The following is a 26100-nucleotide window of genomic DNA, read 5'->3' on the forward strand; positions in this document are numbered from 1 at the left end:
CAGCTAAATTTCTGCCTCGTGATACTAAACACCCAGGCAGTGCAACCCTACACGTTTCCTTGGAAGAAAGTTCCTCTGTGTTCCCTAGGACCTATTGCAGTTTTAAGCCCTGGAAAAAGAATATGAGTTTCTTTATTTGTATGTTTTTAGGTAGCAGCAAAGCATGCATCCTGTTGGCATGGCAACATAATGTTTTAAAAGTCAATCTATTTAAAGTTCAGAAGAATATTGACTAATTTCTACATTTTATATAAAAAAGCAGTTGTGCTCTGACAAAGTTTTTCTCTCTCTTTTTTTTCTACTGTGCAGCAGACACAACAGTTTATAGATTGTCATGGAGACTAACAGAGATTTAAAATATTTCAATACATTGTCATGGCATCTTGGAGGCTGCTTTTTCAAAAGGCAAGTGCAAACCATCAACAATTGAGTCCTGCCCCATCCAAAAAAGAAAAAGAAGAAGGAAGAAAGCTGCAGTTATATTTTCAAAATTCTCTCTGCAAAAATGGGATCTGGTTGGTGTTATTATTATTATTATTATTATTATTATTATTATTATTATTATTAGTGTACTTTATCATATTGTGCCACACACACACACACACACATCCTAATCAAAGTAGTAATTGATGTGTAAAAGTCTAAATTCCACCTGTTGCATGTGCGTTATCTCCAGGTCTTTGTAGGCAGAGCCAGTCCATTCGTTAGGCAGGGGGAGGCAGCTGCCTCAGGAGGCAGAAACCCCCCTCAGGAAAAGTGCCAGTGGCGGAGGCAGCAAGGCACATGGTGGCAGCAGAGCAGGAAGTGGCGGTGGCAGAAGTAGGTAGGTGGTGGCAACAGCAGGAGTGGCAGAGTGGCACTTCCTGTGTCACCGCAAGTGGCAAAATGAGACATGCTGCCCTTGCTTATACTTACCTTCCAAGTCCCGGACTGCAGAATCCGGGACCGGCAGCCGTGTGACACCGGAAGTTGCGTCGACGTAACTTCCGGTGTTGCTTTGCCCTTCTATGGGCACTAAAAAATGGCTGCCGCCGGCTTCGAAAGTCATTTGTACGCATGTCAGGAAGTGCGTCAACGCAACTTCTGGTGTCGCTCCACCCATCTATGGGCACCAAAAATGGCCGCCGCCGACACCGGAAATCACGTCTATGCACTTCCGGACATGCGTAGATGCGACTTTTGAAGCCGGCGGTGGCCATTTTTGGTGCCCATAGAAGGGCAAATCGGAAAGGAAAAAATGGCCGCTGGCAGGAGAAAATAACGGAGAAAAACGGGAGACGAAGTGATACGGGGGACCACCGGGAAAAGGTAAGTAAAAATGGGGGTTTCCCAGGGAAAACGGGGTACTTGGCAGCTATGGCCTATAGGAATCAACTGAGCTGCTATGGAATGCTCACCGATATTTTACTATGGAGGGAACTAATGGGTAATTCTTAGAGTGTTAGAAAATTGTGTGGGAAGTAAAGCAGTAAACTGGGGGAGATAATCCATACCTACCACCTAGAAACAGGAGGTCCGCCAGTAAGTTGGGAAGGCAAACAGACTTTCCAAGTGTCCCTATTTTCCGGGGACAGTCCCGGATTTACCAAAGAAGAAGAAGAAGAGTTTGGATTTGATATCCTGCTTTATCACTACCCTAAATTAACATTCTCCTTTCCCTTCCTCACCCACAACAAACACTCTGTGAGGTGAGTGGGGCTGAGAGACTTCAGAGAAGTGTGACTAGCCCAAGGTCACCCAGCAGCTGCATGTGGAGGAGCAGGGAAGTGAGCCCGGTTCACCAGATTACGAGTCTACCACTCTTAACCACTACACCACACTGGCTGACCATTCTGGTTTCTGATTTGATCCCAGAATGCCCCACTTTTCCTTAGGGCATCCCTATTTTCATCAGAGAAATGGGTATGGAATAGGACATCCCTATTTTCACTGGAAAAATGTTGGAGGGGACGTATCTTTTTTCATCAGAGAAATGTTGGTGGGTATGGAATAGGATGTCCCTAGTTTCATTGGAGAAATGCTGGCAGGCATGCTAGAAGAAAAGGCCTAGTCCCTGTTTTATACAGTTTGGCAAATGGTGACTTCCTCTTCCACCCTTCGTAGTCCACATGGGGGTAGCGATGTACTGTGCTGGCAGCAGTTTCCAATTCCTCCCCATTCCTTGACCATTGGGGAGGGAGATGCAGGATAGGGTAGCTTCACAAACAAATGCTAGAACTCTTCTGGCAGATGGGTGTCCAGCAATTTACCTTTCCCCAGGCCCAGGATGAAGCTACTTGTCTCCTGCAGGGGGTGGAAGATTAGCAGGATTAAAGGTGAAGGACCCCATGACAGTTAAATCCAGTCAAAGGCAACTACGGGGTTACGGCACTCATCTCACTTTCAGGCAGAGGGAGCCGGCGTTTGTCCACAGACAGCTTTCCAGGTCATGTGGCCAGCATGGCTAAACCAGTTCTGGCACAACGGGACACCGTGACAGGAGCCAGAGCGCACGGAAACACTGTTTACCTTCCCACTGCAGTGGTACCTATTTATTTACTTGAACTGGTGTGCTTTCGAACTGCTAGGTTGGCAGGAGCTGGGGCAGAGCAACGGGAGCTCACCCCGTTGCAGGGATTCGAGCCGCCGACCTGATCGGCAAGCCCAAGAGGCTCAGCGGTTTAGACCACAGCGCCACCCACATCCTATTAGCAGGATTATGGGGACAGGGGGCAAGGAGAGGAGCATTCAGAGCCCATCACTCTCCCACTGATTTTACTGGGACCATAATGAAATTATTTCATTTGTTTATTAAATTTGTTATTCACTTTATCCTGCCTAGGGCAACCCAAAGTGACTTACATTCAAACAAACAAACAAACAGACAAAATCCCTACACAGATACATTTAAAACCAAGAGGAAAGGGCAATGCATTAAAAGCATTCCACTAATTTATAAAGGTCCTGCCAACCTAGCAGTTCGAAAGCACATCAAAGTGCAAGTAGATAAATAGGTACCGCTACAGCGGGAAGGTAAGCGGTGTTTCCATGTGCTGCTCTGGTTCGCCAGAAGCGGCTTTGTCATGCTGGCCAAATGACCTGGAAGCTATACGCCAGCTCCCTTGGCCAATAATGTGAGATGAGCGCCGCAAACCCAGAGTCGGTCACGACTGGACCTAATGGTCAGGGGTCCCTTTACCTTTGAATTTATAAAGGTAATGGGGTACCCATTTCAGAAACAGCATGTGTGAGGTCCTGTGCATTAATATGATTACTCTTGATTGTTTTTAAATTGCTCAGTTTGCTGTGCCATGTTCAAACTCCAGCCAAGGAGCTTGGCTTTTCTAATGAAAAATGTTGTTATTTATAAATGGGTTCAATGCAAAGTAGTGCTAAGGAGATCACTTGCATCAGCACAAGCATTTCTGCTTGCAAGGTGGAGCGATCTCCCAACTCCTCACTTCATGTGATATTCTGGGGCTTTTTCTGACCCCCCCCCCAAAAAGCCAACTAGGGGGGAGAGGAGGGAAAGCCTCATTCCACTAGCAGGATTCATTGTGCTGGCTCCTCCTAGCACGACTATCTAGGCTTTTTACATTTATCATAACAACAAAACGCCTTGAAGTGACTTGACAGCAAAAAAAAAAAGTAAGCATATGTAGAATTATTCCATTTCCCATTTCCTTGGCTTTAAATTGCCTCTAGCTTTATGCAGTACGTGGAAAGGTTTTCTGTTCTACCACTGCTATAAAGAGTAGCCTGGAATTCATGGGAGAAGATATTGGAGAAGCAGAGGCCACTGAGGCAGAGATTAAGGTGGGGCTGGGAACGTGAGGGATGAAAAACCTCTGCAAAATCAAACCTCCTGCTCCTATTCATCTGCCTGTTCCCCTCTTGGCTGCTGCAGATTTTGCCCTGTCCGTCTTCTTCCCCCTCCAAGAAACCATTGCAATGTGTGAGGAAAGGGCCAAATCAAACCTGGGCTCACAAACATGTCCGTGTTTTTCCTTGGCTCGTGGCATAAATCTTGAGAGAGAAAAAAGTCTGTTAGCATAGGGCTTAGGTTTGTTTATTTTTTTGCCAGCTGCAACATGCTACCCTCTTAGGGGATCACCGAAAACCATCGAGGGTTTAGGTTGGAGTGGCACGTCAAATCCAAGCTGTGGCCTCAACCCCTCTCCATGAATTACAACCTTGTCAGAAACCAAGATTTTTTTAGATTTTTTTTCTTAAAGTGGGGAAAAATCAAGGCAGGTTTTCTATCAAATCAAATACCTGCACACTAAATTATATTTCTGGTGCCAGCCTGACACACACACACACACACAAGCTCTCTCTCTCTCTCTCTTCACCTCCACCTCCTCATATTTTCCACTTCTTCTCCTCTCCCATGTTACAACGCACAGTATTTTTGTTCCTGAGCAGCAAACTTCATGCTGATATGAAAACGCCTTTTGACTTACTTTGTCTGTAGGTGTTTGCCTTCACACATCAATCAATGTAGCCTCACTGATCCACACACTTCGTTGGGCATTAGCTTAGCTGGTGGGGCAGGCGGGGGGCAAAAAGAAAAATGAAAGAAATATAGGTATGCGTTTTCTGACAAACTTTTCCATGTTTGTTGACAGGATGTTATGGCCTAGGACAAATGGCTTTGATCACTGAGGAGAGCTTAGTTCCATTCTTTCAGGAGCTATAACCTTGCTTGTTTCTTTTGGCAACTTCCCACCTCCATCTGTCTCTCCGTCACCTGACAATCCTAGAACCTAGCTTCACAAGAATGTTATAAGTGTGCAGGTAATATAATTTTCAGTATGTCGGGTGAAGACTGACATCAATACTTCCATTAAAAGATTAGATTTCATTGAGACTTCTAGGCCAGCCTATTCCACAGGCTAGGCGTTATAGTAGAGATACTGTAACTCTATTTTATTTTTTATTGATTTTCGTTTCTCATAACAAATATCCAATATCATTACAAAACATTCATTTTCCAATTTCCCCCCTCCCTGTTGACTTCCCTCAGCTTCCTGTTCTGGTTTATTACATCAAATGATACATTCTGCTGTTTGTATATAATACTATGTTATCATATTGTTATACTTCTTGTTCTCTGTAGATAAAATTGTAAATGTTTATTTAAATCCTGCCGAGTCCGTGTTGTTGTTGTTTTGTTTCTGCAAATAAAGGGTTTCCATTCTTTTTCAAACTCACTACTGTCCTTTTCACACAGTTTGTCGATTAACTTTGCTAACTCTGCATAGTTCATCAAATTTTCTTGCCATTGTTCTTTCGATGGTACTTCTCTGGTCGTCCAGTTTTGTGCTATTAAAATTCTTGCCGCCAGCAGAGTGGCTGGGGGAACCCGGCCAGATGGGCGGGGTATAAATAATAAATTATTATTATTATTATTATTATTGTTGTTGTTGTTGCCGCTGTTACATAAATAGATACATAAATAGTGCCCGTTTTTCTTTTGGCAACCCATGTCCTAAAACACCTAACAGAAAAACTTCTGGTTTTTAAACAATTGTTTTTTAAAAACATTTTTATTCAATTCATTGTATATCATTTCCCTTTTTTTAAAATAATAATAATCTTGCAATCCCTTACATAAAATGTACCTTCCCCTTCTTTACACCTATAGTAGAGATAACTTTAAAAGACACAGCTCTAAAAACACAGACCCATATTCTGACATGTCAATCTCCATGTTTGAGGAATAATGATGAGAATGATGATGATTCTACAGAGTGCTTTACAATGTTCAGAATAATCCACATACCTGGGAGCCAAACCAACAGGGGAGATCTGTGATTAGGGTCTCCTGCACTTTTTGTTTTGCTAATTAGCAGCTCCACAGATTGCTTTGAAGACTGAGGAAATGCTGCTGTGAGAGAAAGTGCTTAACCCTTTTCTTTTTACTCCATCTTTTTTCACACCCAAAGGCCGTATAAACACAACCCCACATCTTACCGCTGATATATTTGCCATTTTTAAACCCCTGTAAAATATTGCAACCAGATTGGGTCAGCATGATAGAAACAAGTAAAACAGTGAGAGACAGAGAGAGCGTCTCTCGTTCTCAGAGGAGGAAGTGAAATATCTGAAAGGCAAATTACTGCTGCAACCGAAATGTGTGTGTCTAAAACCATCGCAGAAGAAAGAGTTGAAGTCCATTTCCTTTAGGGATTTTCCAGCAGTAAATCCTATTCCAAAATGTACTAATAAGGACAACCTTTTACAGCATTAGGTAAAGGTAAAGGGACCCCTGACCATTAGGTCCAGTCGTGACCGACTCTGGGGTTGCACGCTCATCTTGCATTATTGGCCGAGGGAGCCGGCATATAGTTTCCAGGTCATGTGGCCAGCATGACAAAGCCGCTTCTGGCGAACCAGAGCAGCACACGGAAACACCGTTTACCTTCCCGCTGTAGCAGTTCCTATTTATCTACTTGCATTTTGATGTGCTTTCGAACTGCTAGGTTGGCAGGAGCTGGGACCGAGCAACGGGAGCTCACCCTGCCACAGGGATTCGAACCGCTGACCTTCTGATCAGCAAGCCCTAGGCTTGTGTGATGACCTAGAAATAAGGGACACAAACTATTTTTCTTTTTCTTTGTCTCAAATACTTTTTATTCAATTTTCCAAATAAACAAACAACACAAAAACAAAACAAATACAAAACCTCTTATCTCCTCCTCTTACAATTTGCTCTGCTGAGCTGTGACTTCCCTACCTCCCGCCATTCGGCTTTATTGTTCAATCTTATCTCGCAGTTCCTTTTTACCCACATTATAAACCAGTTCGTAGGATTTATTTTAGTCCTGCAAGTGTCTTTAAACTTCTACAGTTCTTCTCCATATAGTCAATGAATTACAGTGGTACCTCTACTTACGAATAACTCTACTTACGAATGTTTCTACTTGCAAATGGAGCTCCATCCGCCATCTTGGGTGCGGTTTAGATAGGATTTTTTCTACTTACGAATTTTTAGATAGGGTTGCTTCGACTTACGAATTTTTTCTCCCAATGCATTCCTATGGGATTCGACTTACAAAGTTTTTCGACTTACGAATGTGCGTTCAGAACGCATTAAATTCGTAAGTAGAGTACTCCATTCTCTTTGGTACTTTGTATCTCCCTGATCACGGACCCCGCAGGTCAACTTTGCTAGTTCTGCATAATCTATCATTTTCGTCTGCCACCCCTCAATCGTCGGTATCTCTTGTGATTTCCATTTTTGGGCTAATAAAGTCCTAGCCGTGGTTGTAGCATACATGAATAGTCTCTGGTCACTTTTTGCTATTTCATCTCCCATCAATCCCAATAGAAAAGATTCTGGTTTTTTGGGGAAAGTATACCTAAAAAAATTTTTTTCAGTTCATTATAAATCATTTCCCAAAATCTTTTTCGCATGTCCACCACATATGATAAAATTCACCATCTTTATCTTTACATTTCCAGCAAACTTTACTACTCGTTCTATACATTTTAGCTAGTTTAACTGGTGTTAAGTACCATCCATACATCATTTTCATCACACTTTCTTTCAGAGCGGTACATGCCGTAAACTTCAATATTTCATTCCACAATTTCAACCACGCACCATATTCAATATTGTACCCAAAATCTTTTGCCCATTTGATCATCACGTCTTTTGTCAACTCATCTTCCGACACACACTGTTTTTCTATGGAACTGGGTTGCTCCAGAATTAAGGAACCTTTGACAATTCTTTGACTCTCCACCCACTGACCTCTGCAAAGACATTCCTAGTTTGCTTGTGCTTAATGTGGTAGCAGCAGCAGCAGCAGCAGCACCATATTGAGTGAATGACTGAGATGTTTTGAGAGGGCATTTGGCTTGGCTGACTGGTGTTGGAGTCACCAGGGCCTATAGCTTTGGACTGATACTTTATTTCTATAATGGGTAAAAGATGTGTATAGGAAGCACATGCACACTTTGCCCACAGTATTATTCCATTAAAACAAACGTTAATGTGAGCCAATATGTTTTCTCTTATTTTACTTCTCTTCTCCCCCCCCCACCCCCCGCCATTCCTGAATGTTTGTGGAAGTGAACAATAGGGTAACTATATAAGCAGCTTACTCGACTATTAATTTAACATCCTCATAACAACTAAATAAGATTTGTAAAAGCACTTTGTACACCGAATATGCTTTAGGAATAACTTATAAAAACAGTAAATAATAGCTGAGTGGAAATTTGAAAAGTTGAATTTTCGCCTCACTTATATTATTCCATTTTTGCAAAGAAAAGACTGTAGGTTGGGCCCTCAGGTTGAGAGTACAGTTTTAGGCCTAGAGTGTCCTCAACTCAAAACAGAACCAAAAGACCAAAAAAAGAGGAGAAAATGTTCCATGCTGGGGGATGGAGACATATTGGCTTGCCAAAAACCTGAGCAGAGGGGAGCAATTTGCATAATCAGGTACATAAATTTACATAACATCCGCATAAAAAATAAAAAAGGACCAACTCAATGTTTTCCTCTACCTTTATTTAATAAAGAGATATAATGCAATTAAACTTAATGCATACAATGACCTCTGTTTCCAAACAAAGTTTATACAACAAATGATAATGTCTCAAGGGGCCGATAGATTATGCATCCAGCCCACAACAGTGCTATAATAAGGGAGGGAAGGGAGGGATGTTTTTCTATGTATGCTTTTAAAATGACAGACCAAATCTCCAAGAAGTTACTCTGTTATCTGGCCTTTTCAGTTCTAGAGCTAGAGAGATGCTGGAAGATTAAAAACACTTGATAAATGCCTTCCTTTTGTAGGGCTGCTTAATACCTTTTCCATAAACATGATGTAAAGTAAAATAAAATACATTATCAGGGTGGAAGAGCGCAGAACGTTTTTGTGAAGGAAATGATGGTCTACTTTTCTACAAACTGCAAGGCCCCGAACTTTTCTTGTGGAGGAGCTGCTGTAGCCTCCAGTCATTTTGGCTGACCTTTTCTGCTTCTTTTCCAGCTCAACAATATTCTTTTGGAGATGCAATGGCCATCTTTGCAGTGAGAATTCTGCCAGGTTTCCAAGGCGTTGTTTTCCGTATGCAGCCCCATCCCCATTTTTCCTGAACTAGCAATGTACATTTTTGCACAACCAGAATTGGAGAAGGGCAGCAATTTTGCAGCCCAGCATCGGTGGGAGCACTGGCCCAGTTGCCCAAACAATCAAGAAACAGTCACACACACTCTTTCCCATTCAGAATGAAGGAATGTAGGCAGTGAGTAGATTTAATTTGCTCTCATTGATTCTATTTAGTAGCCAAATTTGATTGGCTATACTGTGACATAATATTGTTATCTTCATTATGGGATCTGTAATTGGCTGGGGTTATACAATGTGAGGGATGAGTTGGCATAGCACCATTAATTTATCTTAATCAATGTAAGTCAGCAGATTTTATGAACGATTTGTTGCTTCAGGATTTGCACGTTTATAGCCCCCAACCCCCTGCTTAATCAAATATTGAATTTATCCCATTGAACAGCAACCCACACCACCTGACAAGCTGTTCCTATGTGACATTCGTTTATACTCTTAAAGAGAGCATGAGAATTTGCATTCAGCGACAGCAGGAATGAGAAGTGTAGAGTGAAGACAATATCTCTTGTGCATGTCCAGTGGAATCTTTCAGTCCCATTCACACAGGGCACCTCTGAATAATATGGACCTGGGAACTGGGAGTTATTCTGGGTAGGTTCGGTTAAGGAATTCAGTGCACATCTGCTAGAGAGGGAGCCCTTTTCAAGGTATGTGAGAGAAACAACATTCATTTTTGGCTTATCATGACACTTGTTGAATAAATGAAGGGGACCTTGACTCAATAAGACAGCATTAAAAAGCAGGTTTGTCCTTTCAAGGAGTGAGAGTGTCTGCTACCTCAGTTCAGGAAGGCTGAGGTTTTGGAGACATCAGGCAATGATGCAACTCAGACTGAGAGCTCATATAGGGACTGGAGGCTTTACCCCTTTTTGGCTCTCAATATGAGAGCAGGTACTTCCCCCTCCTCCCTGACTGCCTCACAAAAAGCTAGCCAGGCACTTTGGCAATGGCTCTGAAGTGTCTGTTTGGCTCACCACCCCCTCTGCTCTATGACCCTGGGAAAGATGTGGGGCGTCTGACCAGGAACCCAGGCAGCTGTTGTGGGACCTCCAGACCTGGGACAGAGATATCTGAATTTATTGGTTTTTGGGGGAACTGGCATTGTGGAGATATGCTGGAGATATGCCCAACTTCTCCTTCAGGTTCAACATCTAAAAAGAGTTGAACAGGTGGCTTCCTTGACCTGATTTCTTGATTGTCGCTCTGGCCTACAGGGCAGATGGACCTTTGGAAGAAGAGGGAGTCTCTGCTCAGCTGAGAAGATTCCCGACACAACTACTATAATATTTTATTCCCTTTTATGAACTGTAAGCATCAACATTTGGACATCAACATTTAGACAGAATTTGCTATGGCTCCATTAGCCAAGCTAGCCCAGTCTTCCTTTACCAACTTCAGTTTTAAGTCTATATATATATATATATATATATATATATATATATATATATATATATGGTGAAGGCGCATGTGTGTTATTCCCCATTTTTCTCCCACAAGCACTTACCCAATCGTCCTGAAATTTGGCCACAACCTCAGAGTCACATGTGAGCAGGTAATCATGCACTTACACTGACCAGCTGACACACTTAAGACAGGTAAAAACCTGGATTTGTGGTCAAAAAAATTGCACCCTCCAGTGGACATTCAATGGACAAACATACTCCCACAATCCCTCACGCCCCAGAGACCACGCCTCCAACAGAGAGCAAACCGCCCTGAGACCAAGCCTCTCCTCAGGGAACCAAGCCTACCTTGGAGATCGCACATCCGAGACCAGGCCGCTCCCCAGAGACCCGCGCCTGCCCAGGAGATCACATACTAGCGACCCCTTCCCCCCCGACCAAGCCCACTCCACACACACCCCACGGATCGAGCCCCCGCCAATTCCGCCGCCTCCCACTACCTCCTCCCACACCAAACAAGCCCACTCCACACACCCCACACCCCACGGATTCCGCCCCCGCCGATCCCGACATCTCCCGGGACCACAATAAATGCCACGGCAACGCGTGGCAGGGCCAGCTAGGTAGCTTATATAGTTCAAATCCTTTGCACGGAACTTGCTTTCCTCATACCTTACCTTATTTCGAATTATTTCTGCTCTGGGATGGAAGCCTTGAGATGAAACATCGGGATCTCATCTGTGTCCCAGAAGACAAGGAGTTGTAGTTTCGAGAAATACATATTGTGTTCAACGCATGCTTGCTATTTCTTCTACATTAGCACTGCTTTATGCAGGAGCTGGCTGTTAGCATGTCATTCTCTTGACACATCATTAATAAACAGGTAATTTCATACCTGATTTCCACTGAGTGTAATGCTGAAAACCACCTGGGTTTCGGTTTTCATCAACATAAAAACAGGCACAGTCTGAAGCATGGTGGTTATTATTGAGCCAGGGCTGGCTTAATTGAATAATGGATCAATCAGTCTGAGACAAGCACACATGGAAAGAAGAAATAAAAAACCCACAAACCATCTCTCTGAACCCCCTCTTTTTTTGCTGTAGTATAATGAATGGAAATGGGCACTAAAGTCATGCCTGGAGAACCAAGACCAAAAAGTCACATTTCATACTTATGAAAAGGGAGTTTTCAGCATGGCCAATTTTTGGTGCTTTGCTACTGAAGACCAGAAAGAAGACACTTTTCATAAGTACTGGGATATATTTAAGGACATAAGAAGAGCTTGTTGGATCAGGCTGTTGGCCCGTTTAGACCTGCACCCTTATTCTCAAAGTGGATAACTAGATGTCTATGGGAAGTCCATCAGCCAGGACCTGTGCACAAGAGATTGAGTCATATAGATTTTAGTAATACTGTATGTACATAGTCTGTATTAAAAGAGCATCAAAACAAAAAAAAGTATACCTGGGGGAAGGGAGAACCATACAAAAACAAGTAGCAATATTAAGAAGCAAAGCTGCCATAAGGGTAAGGATACCCCTGACCATTAGGTCCAGTCGCAGACGAGTCTAGGGTTGCAGCGCTCATCTTGCTCAATAGGCCGAGGGAGCCGGCGTTTGTCCGCAGACAGCTTCCAGGTCATGTGGCCAGCATGACTAAGCCGCTTCTGGCGAACCAGAGCAGCGCAAGGAAACGCCGTTTACCTTCCTACGGAAGTGGTACCTATTTATCTATTTGCACTTTGACGTGCTTTCGAACCGCTAGGTTGGCAGGAGCAGGGACCAAGCAATGGGAGCTCTCCCTGTCATGGGGATTTGAACCACCGACCTTCTGATCGGCAAGCCCTAGATTCTGTGGTTTAGACCACAGTGCCATCCACATCCCATAAGGGTACCTACATCTAATTCTAGCAGGATATGGTGGGACACGGGTTTATTGAGGACAGAAAGTGAGTGGGTGCATAGGCTCTGGTTCGACTAGCTCCCTGCACCCTTGCAGGTAGCGCTGACCCAGAGCTCTATCATAGGTCAGCCAAGGGTGAACACCTGAGATAGGTGAAAAGCCAGAAACAGCTATGTCCACTCCCCAGATGCTCCCTTGGACTCAGGCACGGGCACAACCCCCTCTCAGGTGTTGACCACATCAAGCTGAGTCCCTGGATTCCTTTAAAGGAATTCCCTTCACATAGGGATGGCGAGAGCGTTCTCTCATCCCTATCACCTGAACCAGTGCCTATCCGCAACCTTACAAGTTGTGACGATTTGCTACACGGCAGGCAAAACCCAAATGGCAACAGCCAATCAGCCAAGTGGGGAAAATTCCTGTCGTGCCCCTGTTACAACGATAGACGACACATGCCGGCATAGCAAGGTCAAGCGTAAAATGCCCTAAATATACTAAATATAGGGAAAGATGGGCAGGTGGTCTGATGCATGAACCAAAAGAGGAAGCTCTGGGTCACATGCATAGGTCTATATAGGTCCCTGGCCTGTTTAGATTGCAAACCATTGGCCAGTTTGCACCCAGCAACAAGGGACCTACCAATCGGGTGTTGTGGCTGACCAATATACCCACCCACAACCAGGGGGTCAGTCTCCAGATCTCACCACAACATGTGCCCTCTTTTAGGGAGGACATGCTTTCTGTCACGGTGTCCCATTGCGCCAAAAGCCGTTTAGTCATGCTGGCCACATGACCCAGAAAGCTGTCTGTGGACAAATGCTCACCCTGAAAAGTGAGATGAGCACTGCATCCCATAGTCGCCTTTGACTGGACTTAACCACCCAGCAGTCCTTCATCTTTATCTTTACCTTTACCTGCGGGACAGCAAAATAAAAGACGTTTGAAGGGCATGGTGAGGAGGCAGAAGACCAAAGAAGTTCAATAGTTCTTCCAAATAAAATTGTACTTTGCCGGAATGAGACGATCCATTGTGAGAATTCATTTCTGTCAAAAGCAGCCCCACAGGGCTGCAAAATCTTGCAGTGTACGGTAGAACGTCCCTATTTTCATCCGAGAAATATTGGAGGGTATGGAGTTATGTGACCCCCCAAGCCAAGGAGATAAGTAACTAGACAACCTTTAGAAGACATCTGATGGCAGCCCCGTATGGAGAAGGTTTTTTTTAATGTTTAATGTTTTATTATGCTTTTATATATGTTAGAACCCGCCCAGAGTGACTGGGCAACTCAATCAGATGGATGGGGTATAAATAATAAAATTATTATTATTATGGAATAGGGCATCCCTATTTTCATTGGCGAAATGTTGGAGGGTATGCAAATGTCCGTGCTCAACCTGGTTGGTATTATGCATGGACAATCCCAGCTTGCTTGATCAGGCTTGGAACTCTAACTTGCCAGCATTGGGAAACAGTATGCTAGACTGGAAGGACCCTTGGTGCGATCCAACAGAGCTCTTCTTCTGTTCATGCTTCCATGCTTTCTCTCTCATCCAGTTAGGAATAGATGCATGAAATCCTTTTACTGTTGCACATGGATGCCCCTGGCTGCATTGGACCGTGTTTCTATAACCGAGCATGGAGGGAAATGGCAACTAGCATTGCTGCGTTATGAAATGAATTAGTCCTGGTGTAAATGCCGCGAAAGCAAAATATATATGGATGAAACCTCCTTGGTTCATGGTCACTGAATGCATCTTGGGTGCTGTGAAGCAGGGCAGGGGTGGGAAGGAGATACCTGTTGCGTGTGGAGACCCTTTAACCCGGCCTAGAAATAAATTCAGACAGGACTCAAATTTTGGTTTGGTTTTTGGCAGAGTTTAGGCCACAACTTCATTGATTACAAAACAAGTGAGTGGTTGCATAGGCTCTGGTTCGGCTAGCTCCCTGCAGCATTGCAGGCCGTGCTGACTCTGGGCAGCGGCCACAAGTCCGCAACCTTACAAGTTGTGACGATTTGCTACGCGGCAGGCGAAACCCAAGCGGCACCAGCCAATCAGCCAAATCAGCCAATTAGCCGTGGCCCTGTCCCAAAGACAGGTGACACGCGACGGCATAGCAAGGTCAAGTGCAAGCCCTAAACATAGGGAGAGGTGGGAGACCCGAAAGAGAAGCTCAGAGTCATGTGCAGCAGTTGAATAGTGGTCTCTCTAACTATTTTGATTGGCATCCCCGCAGCCCAATTGCACCGTTAGAGGGACCACCAATAGGGTGTTGTGGCCGCTCCAATGATCCCGCCCCAACACCAGGCCTGATTGCCGGGTCCCACCGCAACATGTGCCCTCTTGTTAGGGAGGAACCGATTTGTGGAGGTAGTGGCCAGCTGCTGCCCCACTGTCCTGTGTTACGCTTAAGGGCAACTTTCCCATTGCATCCTCAAATTTGCATGTTGTTTTTTTTACATTTCCAAGGAAGTGATAGCCCTAAAGCATTGGGTGAAATGTAAATTTCTTAAAATATGTATCCATCCACAAGTGGCTACATTTTTGACATTATTATAGGGTTTCTCAGTGTTCCATTTTATTAAAAAATATTTATTTGGTTTCTAAGATTACTGCTTCTCCAACCACAGAAAATTCAATTACTGAAAACTGCAGCTATCAAATTGGTCAAAAATAAATAGCCTTTTATCCAAACCTGGCACAAGCTGGTTTACTTTTCATATGTAGTCATAAAAGAAAGAAGCCCTTTCCACGGAGAGCTGGTTGGTTACAGTGCAAGAAGCCAAGGTATACTTTGCATCATCAGGTTTTATTTAGAAAAAAGGTAGGAAGGAGGTTTTCAAAAAGGAGTCATTATAAGACTAATTAACTCTTATTCCCCCCCCCTTGTTTTAACAAGCGATAAAATATTATAGGGCTTTATGCAAAGGGAATTCTGCCTCTTTCTCCAGCTAGGGAGACACACTGAAATAAACACACAGCTGGTATCATTCTCAATGGATATCACGGAATGGTACTAATGTGCCAAAATGTGTGGATCCGTATACCATTTCTTGCTTGCATACCACATACGACAGGAGCAGTGAGAAATTCCTAACAGGATTTTCTGGGCCCTTTATCAGTTTTGTACTCAGCTCAAATCTTGTCTTGCAAGTCCAGCCATATGTATATTGCCCTGAACTCCTAGATCAGGCTTCCCCACACTAAGACCTGGGGGCCGGATGTGGCCCGCAAGGCTCTTTTATGCGGCCCCCGGCACCCACTGCTGCTGCCTGCTCTTAACAGTGTGGCTGCCCACTTCTGGGTTGCCGGAGCATCGGAAATAGCTTGTGCGCATGCACAAGTGTCATTTCCGGCGCGCTTCTGGGTTGGAGGAGGCCCATGTGCATGCGCACAACTATTTCTGGAAGTGTTCTGGAAATCGTGTGTGCACACACGTATGGGTGCACACTCCCACGTGCTCCGGCCCACAGCGCAATTGGCGCTGGCGGCACCGGCCCTCGGGGACCCTTGTCCTAGATGAAGAATGCTAATCTTTTCTGTATCCTTCCAATTTTGATATACCATATTTTTTCATGTATAGCAGGCCCCTGTGTATAAGATGCTCCCTATTTTGGGAGACTCCAAATTGAGAAAATTGGGGGAGGGGGTTTGTATCCGTGTATAAGACGACCCACAATTTTGAACATAAATTTTTAATCAAAAAACCTAGTCATACACAGAAAAGTATGCTATGTGTGGCTGATGTGAGCACTTCTTCAGTTTTCTTCTGTGGTGCTCTCTCTCTTGTACTACAATCAATGCCTACATGAAGAAGAAGTGAAAGGCAATTTCTTTCATCTAAGGGCCCATAGACGAAGGCAGGAATGTCGAACATCTTTACCATCCAATACACCTACACTTTGTCATTAACAGACTCTGTTAGCATACCTGCTGAATGAAAGCCCTCTGCCTTGATGGATCAAGGGGCTGTGCTGAGAGATTGTTTGATGGGCGATGATGTGATTCGCAGAAGGCAACATATGGCCTTCTCCAACTGGCAGAAGGATGAATAGCCTAGAGGAGGATCAAAGCTAATAACTCTGCAAAAGATAAGGGTACAACAGACTTTACAGGATTGGAATTCGTTAAGGCAAACTGCTCTATTAGTTTGACAAAATATAAGCATCAAGTATCATCTGGTGGAGGGTCAAGTTCGGAAAGCCAAGTACAGTGGAACCTCAGTTTACGAACACCTCGGTTTACGAATTTTCGGTTTACGAACGCCGCATACCCATCTGGAACGGATTAATTCACTTTCCATTACTTTCAATGGGAAAGTTTGCTTCAGTTTATGAATGCTTCAGTTTATGAACAGACTTCCGGAACCAATTACACCCATGCTTCGGGTTAAGTACGCTTCAGGTTGAGTACTCCGCGGACCCGTCTGAAATGGATTAATCCACTTCCATTACTTTCAATGGAAAAGTTCACTTCAGTTTATGAACACTTCAGTTTATGAACAGATTTCCGGAACCAATCGTGTTCATAAACCGAGGTACCACTCTAAATGTGAATGAGTCAGTTGCTCACAATAGCATAAAATGAAGGTGTCTCAGAAAATATTAATCCAAGAAATGGTGATCTAGTGTTTTAAGAAGCATACTATGAAAGTACTATATTTTTCCGTGTATAAGACTAGTTTTTCTTTTTCAAAAATTAAGCTGAAGAATTGGGGTTGTCTTATACATGGAAAGGGTGGGGTTGGACAGGCGATTGGTGACTGCCGTGAGCTGGAGATTGTCAGCGGCGTTTTGGCAGGTGATTGGTTGTTGCGGCAAGTTCCGCAGGTTATTGGCTGCTGAGGCAATTGGGCGGGTGATTGGGCGTTTGCTGTCGGCAAGCGATCAGACGATTGGTCGCATCGTTGATGTGTGTGCGATCGGCTGTGTTTGTCCTGCGCGTGAGCGATTTTTGGCAAACCTCCCCCCAAAAAACTCTACAAGTCTGGGCAATCCCCCCCAAAAAAACTCAAAAACTCTGGGCAATCTCTCCCAAAAAACCTCAACAATTCCCCCCCTTTTCTCAATTTGGAGTCCCCAAAAAGTGGGGGTGTCTTATACATGGGGGCACGTTATACTGTACACAGAAAAGTACAGTAATTCTCTTCTATATCACAGTTGAGAATTTTTCTTTTCTGCCACACAGCGATCATTAGGTGGTATCTTCTATTATGAACCAATCATTTTCGGGAGCATCTACACCACCCACCTAATTAATTGTGATCATTCCAGACAACATGCCTTTGCTTTGATCATTTGACGAGGAACTGAATAGCCAGACAGACTGCTCAATTACCCTGTGATCCAACCATGTACCTTGGTGATAGCTCTCAGTTTTCCCTAGAGTTGTCATAGAATTTCAGCTAAAATCAAACATTGAGGTAACTCTGGTGTTGCCTTCCCCTCCTGCAAAATAGCATAGGAACTGTGAAGTAGAGTGAGTGGATATTGTCACATCCCTAGTTTCCTGATTTGATGCATCAGTTTGCCTGCTCTCTGCGGATAGCAGTATTTTGGAAAATAGTATACTTACTATTGTATAGGCCTAATGTGCTTCGGGTAATCAGTGCCATCAGTGTGATTACTAGGATATAGGGATTTTGTGGTCACGAGGCTGGCATTTCTATGGGCCAGAAAATCAGTAGAAAACTCAGCAGCAATTGTATCCAGAGGCAAGGTTGTGTACAGTACACAGTTGGAAGTATCCAATTGCTCTTTAGATTAATAGCATTTGAGAGATTTTGATTATGTTCAAATTTAGCATATGCAGCAAACTGGAATTTTTTTGTTTTTCTTTAAAAAAAAGGTATTATAGCATCATAGTTTCCAGTTCTATTTATTTTCTTTATAGAAGCTCTTTGAGTTTATGATCAAATTCCAGTGAAGTTCAGGTACCTCTATTTTTCCTGACTATGATGTGTATGTCATAGTTAAAGTAGTTGTCCCCAAAGCACAACATAAGTGAGGTTCTTTATTATTATTTAGTGATCTTGTTGCATTGTATGGTTATTTTGTTGCATCTATTTTTAATCCATCTTTTTTATTTTTAAAAAATTGATGGTGGTGATGGAGAAATAAAAACACAGCCTTCTACTGCTGTGATAAGCAAAAAATTCAGATGGAAAAATTCCCATAAATGACATTCGTCATCAGTGTTCATGAGATAAAGTGATCTTGGAGAGTGCCCTGAAACACAGGAAGACTCCACATTACTTGGGAAAGCATGTCAACACACATAGCCCATGTCTAATAATACAACCCCAATCTCTAAGTGGTGTGAATGAGGGTTTTGAGTTTCCTTCAGCATGGTGCACAGAAGAGTCTTCAGTGCTATTTTTTCTAGAAAAAGAGGTGCCGGAATTCACCACAAACACCTCCCTCATTCTCTTAGAATGGCAATGGCACCCACCTGAGATGTGCCAGAACTGAGTCCCAGAGAGTTCTGGCTGAAAAAAAAAGCTCTGGGTGTCTCTATGATTGTTAGATTACACATATATGGAACCCGAGCCTATGATGGAGGAGTTCACAGATTGACACCTCAAGAGGGCCTTGCTTCTTCCAAAACTACAGCCTTGGTTTCAAACAGAAATGAAACATTCCCCTGACTCTCTCTCCAGCTTGTTGCTTTTTCCTTTAGCTTGCATCACCTCTAGTGTCTCCACCCCCATCGTTCTGCCCAGACACTGAGGTCCAGCACCGAGGGCCTTCTGGCCTTCTGGCGGTTCCCACGTTGCGAGAAGCCAAGTTGCAGGGAACCAGGCAGAGGGCCTTCTCGGTGGTGGAATTCCCTCCCATCAGATGTCAAAGAGAAAAACAGTTACCAGATTTTTAGAAGACATCTGAAGGCAGCACTATGTAGGGGGTCTTTTAATGTTTAATAAATTATTGTATTTTATTTTTCTGTTGGAAACCGCCCAGAGTGGCTGGGGAAACCCAGCCAGATGGACGGGGTATAAATAACAAATTATTATTGTCAGAGGTTATTACGGCTACTCCTGAGTAACGACTCTCCACAAACTTGCCTTTCAGAGTCTTTATTGGTGCATATTATTTACAGTGTGATGAGCTGTCAGTTTCATGTCCTCTCATTCCGTGTCAGAATCCGGCACTGCCCCTTTCGCCCCTTGGACCAACATAAGAGCCTGGGGACAGCGAATCTCCTCCCTTTTCTCCTCCTCCTTAATTCCGTTGCCGGGGGAAAGGGTCTACGCTCCGTCTTTTCCCTCTTCCCCCTTTCCGTCTCTCTCTCTCTTCCCTCCTGTGGAGCAGGGGCTCTTCCCTGCTGCCGGAGCCCTGGCTCTCCCTCTCTGCCTCCTGACTAGCTCCTTCAGACCCTGCACTTCCATGGCTGCTTGGGGAGGAGCTGCTCCTGATGATAGGGGGAAGTTTTCTATACTCTCTCCCCCTTACAATTATTATTATTATTATTATTATTATTATTATTATTATTATTATTATCATCATCATTGCCACTTTCTGCTCTCAACTCTGCCTCTGTTTTTCTAACTACTTGTGGGTTGAGAAAGGGGCCCCCACCCATTTGCCATCTCCCACAGAGCCCCTTCTTTTGTTCCCCTTAATGGCCCATCACCCAGACTATTACATCACCAGGGGGTTAGCTTGGCTCCTCCAAGAATTACGGTAGAAGCGTTGGTAAAATTTTAACACTTGATGCATTCACCAGGCACCGACAAACTCTGCCCTCCAGATGTTTTGGGACTACAGCTCCCATCATCCCTAGCTAACAGGACCAGTGGTCAGAGATGATGGGAATTGTAGTCCCAAAACATCTGGAAGGCAGAGTTTGGGGGTGCCTGGATTAGACTGTTCCCATAATACACCCCCCTCCCGAAAACTCATAATAATGCATGATAGAGTTACATGTGCATTGTTATGGCCAGCTAAGACAATTAGGTCTTTGCACATATAAAGGAAAAATGCACACCACATTTGTCAATGGTTTATATTTTAATGTTTGTTCTTGATATGAACTTCTGTCCCACATATTGGGAAATGACCAAAATAAAACAAAATAAAATATTGATATTGAAATCCTTTGCAACAGCCGCTCCCTTTGCTCCCTGGGAATAGGCCTGCCTCTTCCATTTGTTTCCAGCTCTGATTCCAATGGAAACATACTTGGGGAGCGGGGGCCGTGTACCTATAATGGACCTTTCGCTCGGGGCCAAACAGACCACTAGCTTAACCATCAGCGATCAGTCTATAAAATCTGTGACTGATTAGCTCACCACCATCACCTCTCCCCTCTTCTTAAATGGGGAAGGATGCTAATGGATTTCAAATTGTAGGAGAAGCTTGGCAGACATTTTTCTTTAAAAAAAAATTGAAATAAAATAAATGATTTTTTTTAAAAAAAATGAACCTCAGGTTTATGTCAGTATTTATAACAGTAAGCCATGGAGTTCCTTTCTTGCTTCAATCTTTCTCACTTCCTCCTCCCTAAGGCTTGATTCTAAGCCTAAACCACCTTGCTCTCACAGCTGATAAGTGTCTGCTGAAGGGTAATAAAATAGTGTTCATGCTATATAGTAATATCTTTTTTTTAAAAAAAAGAAAACCTCCACTCAGCCTGAAATATGATTATCCATAGCTTTTGTGTATTTGTGTGTGATTCTGCTGTTGGAAAACGCACCCAACAAACTCCTCTTCTGCACCACAAGTAGCATGGCCTGGAGACAACAGCTCCTTTGGATGCTATTTAGTTAATTATCACACTTCCCTCAGTAGGAGATATCCTCTGGTTTGCTGAATTCACATCGGAGGCAGACAAGTAAAACATTGACTACACGACGCGGTTTTATTTTCTCACTAAATCAAGTTAAAGATTTAAAGCCCGGCTCAAATTATTTCTGTGGGTGTGAGGTGATTTTGTCACAGGCACAACTGGCTTTGGGCCGTTTCCAAGCTTGCAGCTCCATAGCAAAGTTGTGATGGGGTGGGTGGAAATATATGATCTAAAAGTGGAGGCAGTTAGGGCTTCCTCTCATGGTAAATGGAGGAACTTGTGGCAGAACAAATGCATAGCTTGGAACCAATTTGGGCACGTGTTCACATTCATTAGAAAATCTCCTGCCCACCTGGCTTGACTCCCCCCCCCAAAAAAAATATATATATGAAATACCACGCTGAATCAGACCAAAGGCCTATCTTGTTCAGCATTCATTTTCATCCACTTATGCATCACCAGAACAAACAAACAAACAAGACAGAAGGAGGTTAAGATCTACATGAAGTTGTATGTGCTAATTTATATGTTAATAATAACAATAACAATAGCAATTTATTATTTATACCCCACCCATCTGGCTGGGTTTCCCCAGTCACTCTGGGCAGCTTCCAGCAGGATATTAAAAACACAGTAAAAGATCAAACATTAAAAACTTCCCTAAACAGGGCTGCCTTCAGATGTCTTCTAAAAGTCAGATAGTCGTTTATCTCTTTGACATCTGATGGGAGGGCGTTCCACAGGGTGGGCGCCACTACCAAGAAGGCCCTCTGCCTGGTTCCCTGTAGCTTTGCTTCTCGCAGTGAGGGAACCGCCAGAAGGCCCTCGGCGCTGGATCTCAGTGTCCGGGCAGAATGATGGGGGTGGAGACGCTCCTTCAGGTATAATGGGCTGAGGCTGTTTAGGGCTTTAAAGGTCAGCACCAGCACTTTGAATTGTGCTCAGAAGCGTGCTGGGAGCCAATGTAGGTCTTTCAGGACCATTCTAGGTCTTTCAGTTTAGATGCATAGTTTCAGTTTAGATTATAAATAATGACTCTTATTTCAATAGAAATACTATACAGTATTACTATAGTGGGGAAAATCTGTGCTTCTGCTCAGTCCACTGTCCACGTGATGGGCCATTTCCAAGCCCCTTGCTCCTCTCTTCTTTCTTAGGATGGTTGATCTTACCCAGACTTGGACCAAACTGTCCTCTAACAGCATACCCTCCAACATCTTGAGGTCCTAAACTGAGATGTGTGTCTTCATGCCTGTGCTTGGCAGGGGGTTGGACTGGATGGCCCTTGTGGTCTCTTCCAACTCTATGATTCTATGATTCTATGCTCCTGCACAAGTCATGTGATGCACAGGAGATCCCGGAGCACAAAATAGACATGCTTTTTTCAGGACCATGCTTGCATGACACCCCTAAAATCATGTTTTGCAGTAACACGCAGGATCATGGCCACAAAAAGTGGTTTTTTTGGCAGGGAAAGGGCTTTCTTCGAGGCTAGATATTGGGACAAAATCGTGTGATATCACAGCACCCAAAATGTCCAACATGTTCTCTCGCAAGAAAATGGGGTATCCAGGGTTGTGTTTTCTTAGACATTTATGGGGTATATAATACAGTGGAACCTTAGGTTGAGGAGGTACTCCATGATGGAGGCATGTCTGCAACCCGCAGCGCTCGTAACCTGCAGCGCCGCATCTGCGCACTCGCCTGACGCGATTTGGCGCTTCTGCGCATAGGACACATGACCACCCTATGAGTTTCCTGCAGTGGCAACCCAGCTTGATTGATCAAATTGAACATTTATGAACTACACTTTTGTGGCACAGCACGAAATCACAGCCACACACACAAAAAAGCTTTTTCGGAGGAAAGCGCTTTTTTCAAGGCTAGGTATTGGTGCAAAATCACATGAGATCACGGAACCCAAATGTTCGCCGTGCTCTCGTGTGAGAAAATGGGATGTCCTGGGTTTTTTTGGGGGGGGGGCATTTATGGGGTATGTAATAGACCTCCTTGAAACAGAGGTCTGTCCTCTGCAAAATAGAACACATGGCCACCCTATCAGTTTCCTGCAGTGGCAACCCAGCTTGATTGATTAAACCGAACATTTATAAACCACACTTTCATATAAAATATCACAGGGCAGTGTACAGTCTAAAACACAGTGTTGCAATTGAAAACAAACAAAGAAAGCCCACAAGCAGAATATGATGATAATGGCCTTTCCTAATCGTTTGCCCTCATGCAACTCATAGGGGATCCAATTAGCTGTCATGATCACTAAGAGCCATAAGAGACCTACCATCCATGAATTTGTCTAATCCTCATTTAAAGTTATCTTAGCAAGTAAATTTGTGAGCAATGTGGCACAAAGGGCAGGTCATTTCGCTGGGAAAGCAGAAATGTTTGCACTGACAGAGTTGTCTGCTTAATGCTGTGTTGAATTCCTCCTGATCAAAATATAATGCAATTTTACACTGTTTTGAAGTCAGGTTTGGTGAGGATGGTTAAATGATTGTTTAATCCATTGTAAAAAGATGTTGTTGTTTTTTGGTCTTTCCCACCACAACTCTTCTTTTTCACTTGGTTAGTTCTTGTTGAAATAGAATGCAAAGTTGCATTTAATTTTGCAGGAAGGTGAAGCTGAGGCTCCAATACTTTGGCCACCTCATGAGAAGAGAAGAATCCTTGGAAAAGACCCTGATGTTGGGAAAGATTGAGGGCACTAGGAGAAGGAGACGACAGAGGACGAGATGGTTGGACAGTGTTCTCGAAGCTACGAACATGAGTTTGACCAAACTGCGGGAGGCAGTGGAAGACAGGAGTGCCTGGCGTGCTATGGTCCATGGGGTCACGAAGAGTCGGACACGACTAAACGACTAAACAACAACAACAACAACAATTCTGCTGATTATTTTTTTAAAAAAAACAAATTTTGGAAGTAAAACATCCTTCAGTTTTGTAAAGTAAAGGTAAAGGTAAAGGGACCCCTGACCATTAGGTCCAGTCGTGACCGACTCTGGGGTTGCGTGCTCATCTCGCATTATTGGCCGAGGGAGCCGGCGTATAGCTTCCAGGTCATGTGGCCAGCATGACAAAGCTGCTTCTGCCAAACCAGAGCAGCACATGGAAACGCCATTTACCTTCCCGCTGTAGCGGTTCCTATTTATCTACTTGCATTTTGACGTGCTTTCGAACTGCTAGGTTGGCAGGAGCTGGGACCAAGCAACGGGAGCTCACCCCGTCACAGGGATTCGAACCGCCGACCTTCTGATCAGCAAGCCCTAGGCTCAGTGGTTTAACCACAGCGCCACCTGGGTCCCCTTCAGTTTTGTATCATCCCTTTAAAAAAAGAAAAATGCCTCAATTTAAAAAAAGAAAGTAGCCTCAACATGTCAGAAGGGAAAAGTCTCTTCAAATATCTCTCCTGCTACACATATGACAGAAATTACAAAGTGATTCTACCACTCTCGCCTCTCACCACACATCTCCATTAAGATGCATTTGGAATAAGGCTATATTTAATTCAAACAAATGCCTTATGGGATTGGTGTCTGTCCTAACCCCCAGCTATTGTTATGACTAGACAGCAGATCATGCTGACTACATTAGCCAGCCAGTGACTTGGGACACCTACCGCTCGGAATGCCATTTCACCCTGAAAGGAGAGGAATAAAAACGTCTACCCTCCAGACCTGAACCCCAAGTGCACAGCAATATTTCTGCCACAAAAGTACTTGACTGTCATTTCCATCAAGGCAGGACTGGGTAGCTGTGGTGGTTTGTTGTCAAAATGAAAAATGGTTCAGTGCAAAAGGTCTCGTGGCTGGGATGCTAACAATCAAGGAGCACTAACTCAAGCATTTGACAAGCAACTTTGGTCTTGCTGTTAAATACCACTTAATATTGTCCTGCCTGATAATCCCTGCTGTTTAACTGTGCAATCCAAGGTTTAGCTCTTTTTTTATTTCCTAAAGGGAAAACCTGGACCATATGTCATGTGTTTGCCTGCATCCGAAAAGGAAAATAGAAGGGCCCTTTTAACTTCCAAGGAAAATAGAAAATAATGATATGGTTACTTTTAAAGTGATTGCAAATGTATTGGTTGGCCCCTGGTGCCCATGTCCAGGAAAAAAGGCATGTATGTGGCATGCCAAGTGATACTAGTTATATGTGAGCCCTTAGAATGCCAAAAAAGACTTCAAGAGACCACACCATAGCCATGATTTGCTGAAAACCTTCTGGTTATTGAAGTGGAGGTGGGCACTGCAGGCAGCGAAATGGGCAAGTTCCTCCTCCTCCCACACAAACACATACCCAAAGTGTCAAAAGTCCAAATCTGAATGTATGCAGGCATATAAATCTAGAGTATCATTGACAGGAAGACCCTCCTGGAATTATTGTAGTGGGACAAAGTTAGCCCAAAGTTAGGTTGGTGTGTGTGTGATTTTGATGGAGAGGACTACGCTTTAATTAAAGTGAATTATTTTCACAGGGAACGCCAAACACGGCGATTTGGGGGAGAGCTGTTAAAGTAAATTGAAGAGTTTATTTTTCACGTGGTCATTGTTCGGTTTGTTCTTCCTGGGAAAACAGAATGGTAGAAGGTTAGTGGACTTCCCAAGAGCAGGCATCCTTCCCAACCACTTTGTCTTGTCTAACAAACTAAAAGCCAATACTTAACTACATTTGCTTTTAATCCAGTTTTTTATCCTTCTCTCTCCCCACCCCCACCCAGTTTGCATGAATGTGGTTGTTATTTTGCAAATGTTTAGAAGGGTTCAGTACTGGGTCCCTCCCTCCCTCTGTTTAACCATGGGACTTTTTTGTGTGATATATTCATTTATCTTTATTCTGGTCCCTTAGAGCAGTATTTCTCAACCGCT

Source organism: Zootoca vivipara, chromosome 2, assembly GCF_965207765.1.
Source record: "Zootoca vivipara chromosome 2, rZooViv2.hap1.1, whole genome shotgun sequence".
Classification (NCBI taxonomy): Eukaryota; Metazoa; Chordata; class Lepidosauria; order Squamata; family Lacertidae; genus Zootoca; species Zootoca vivipara.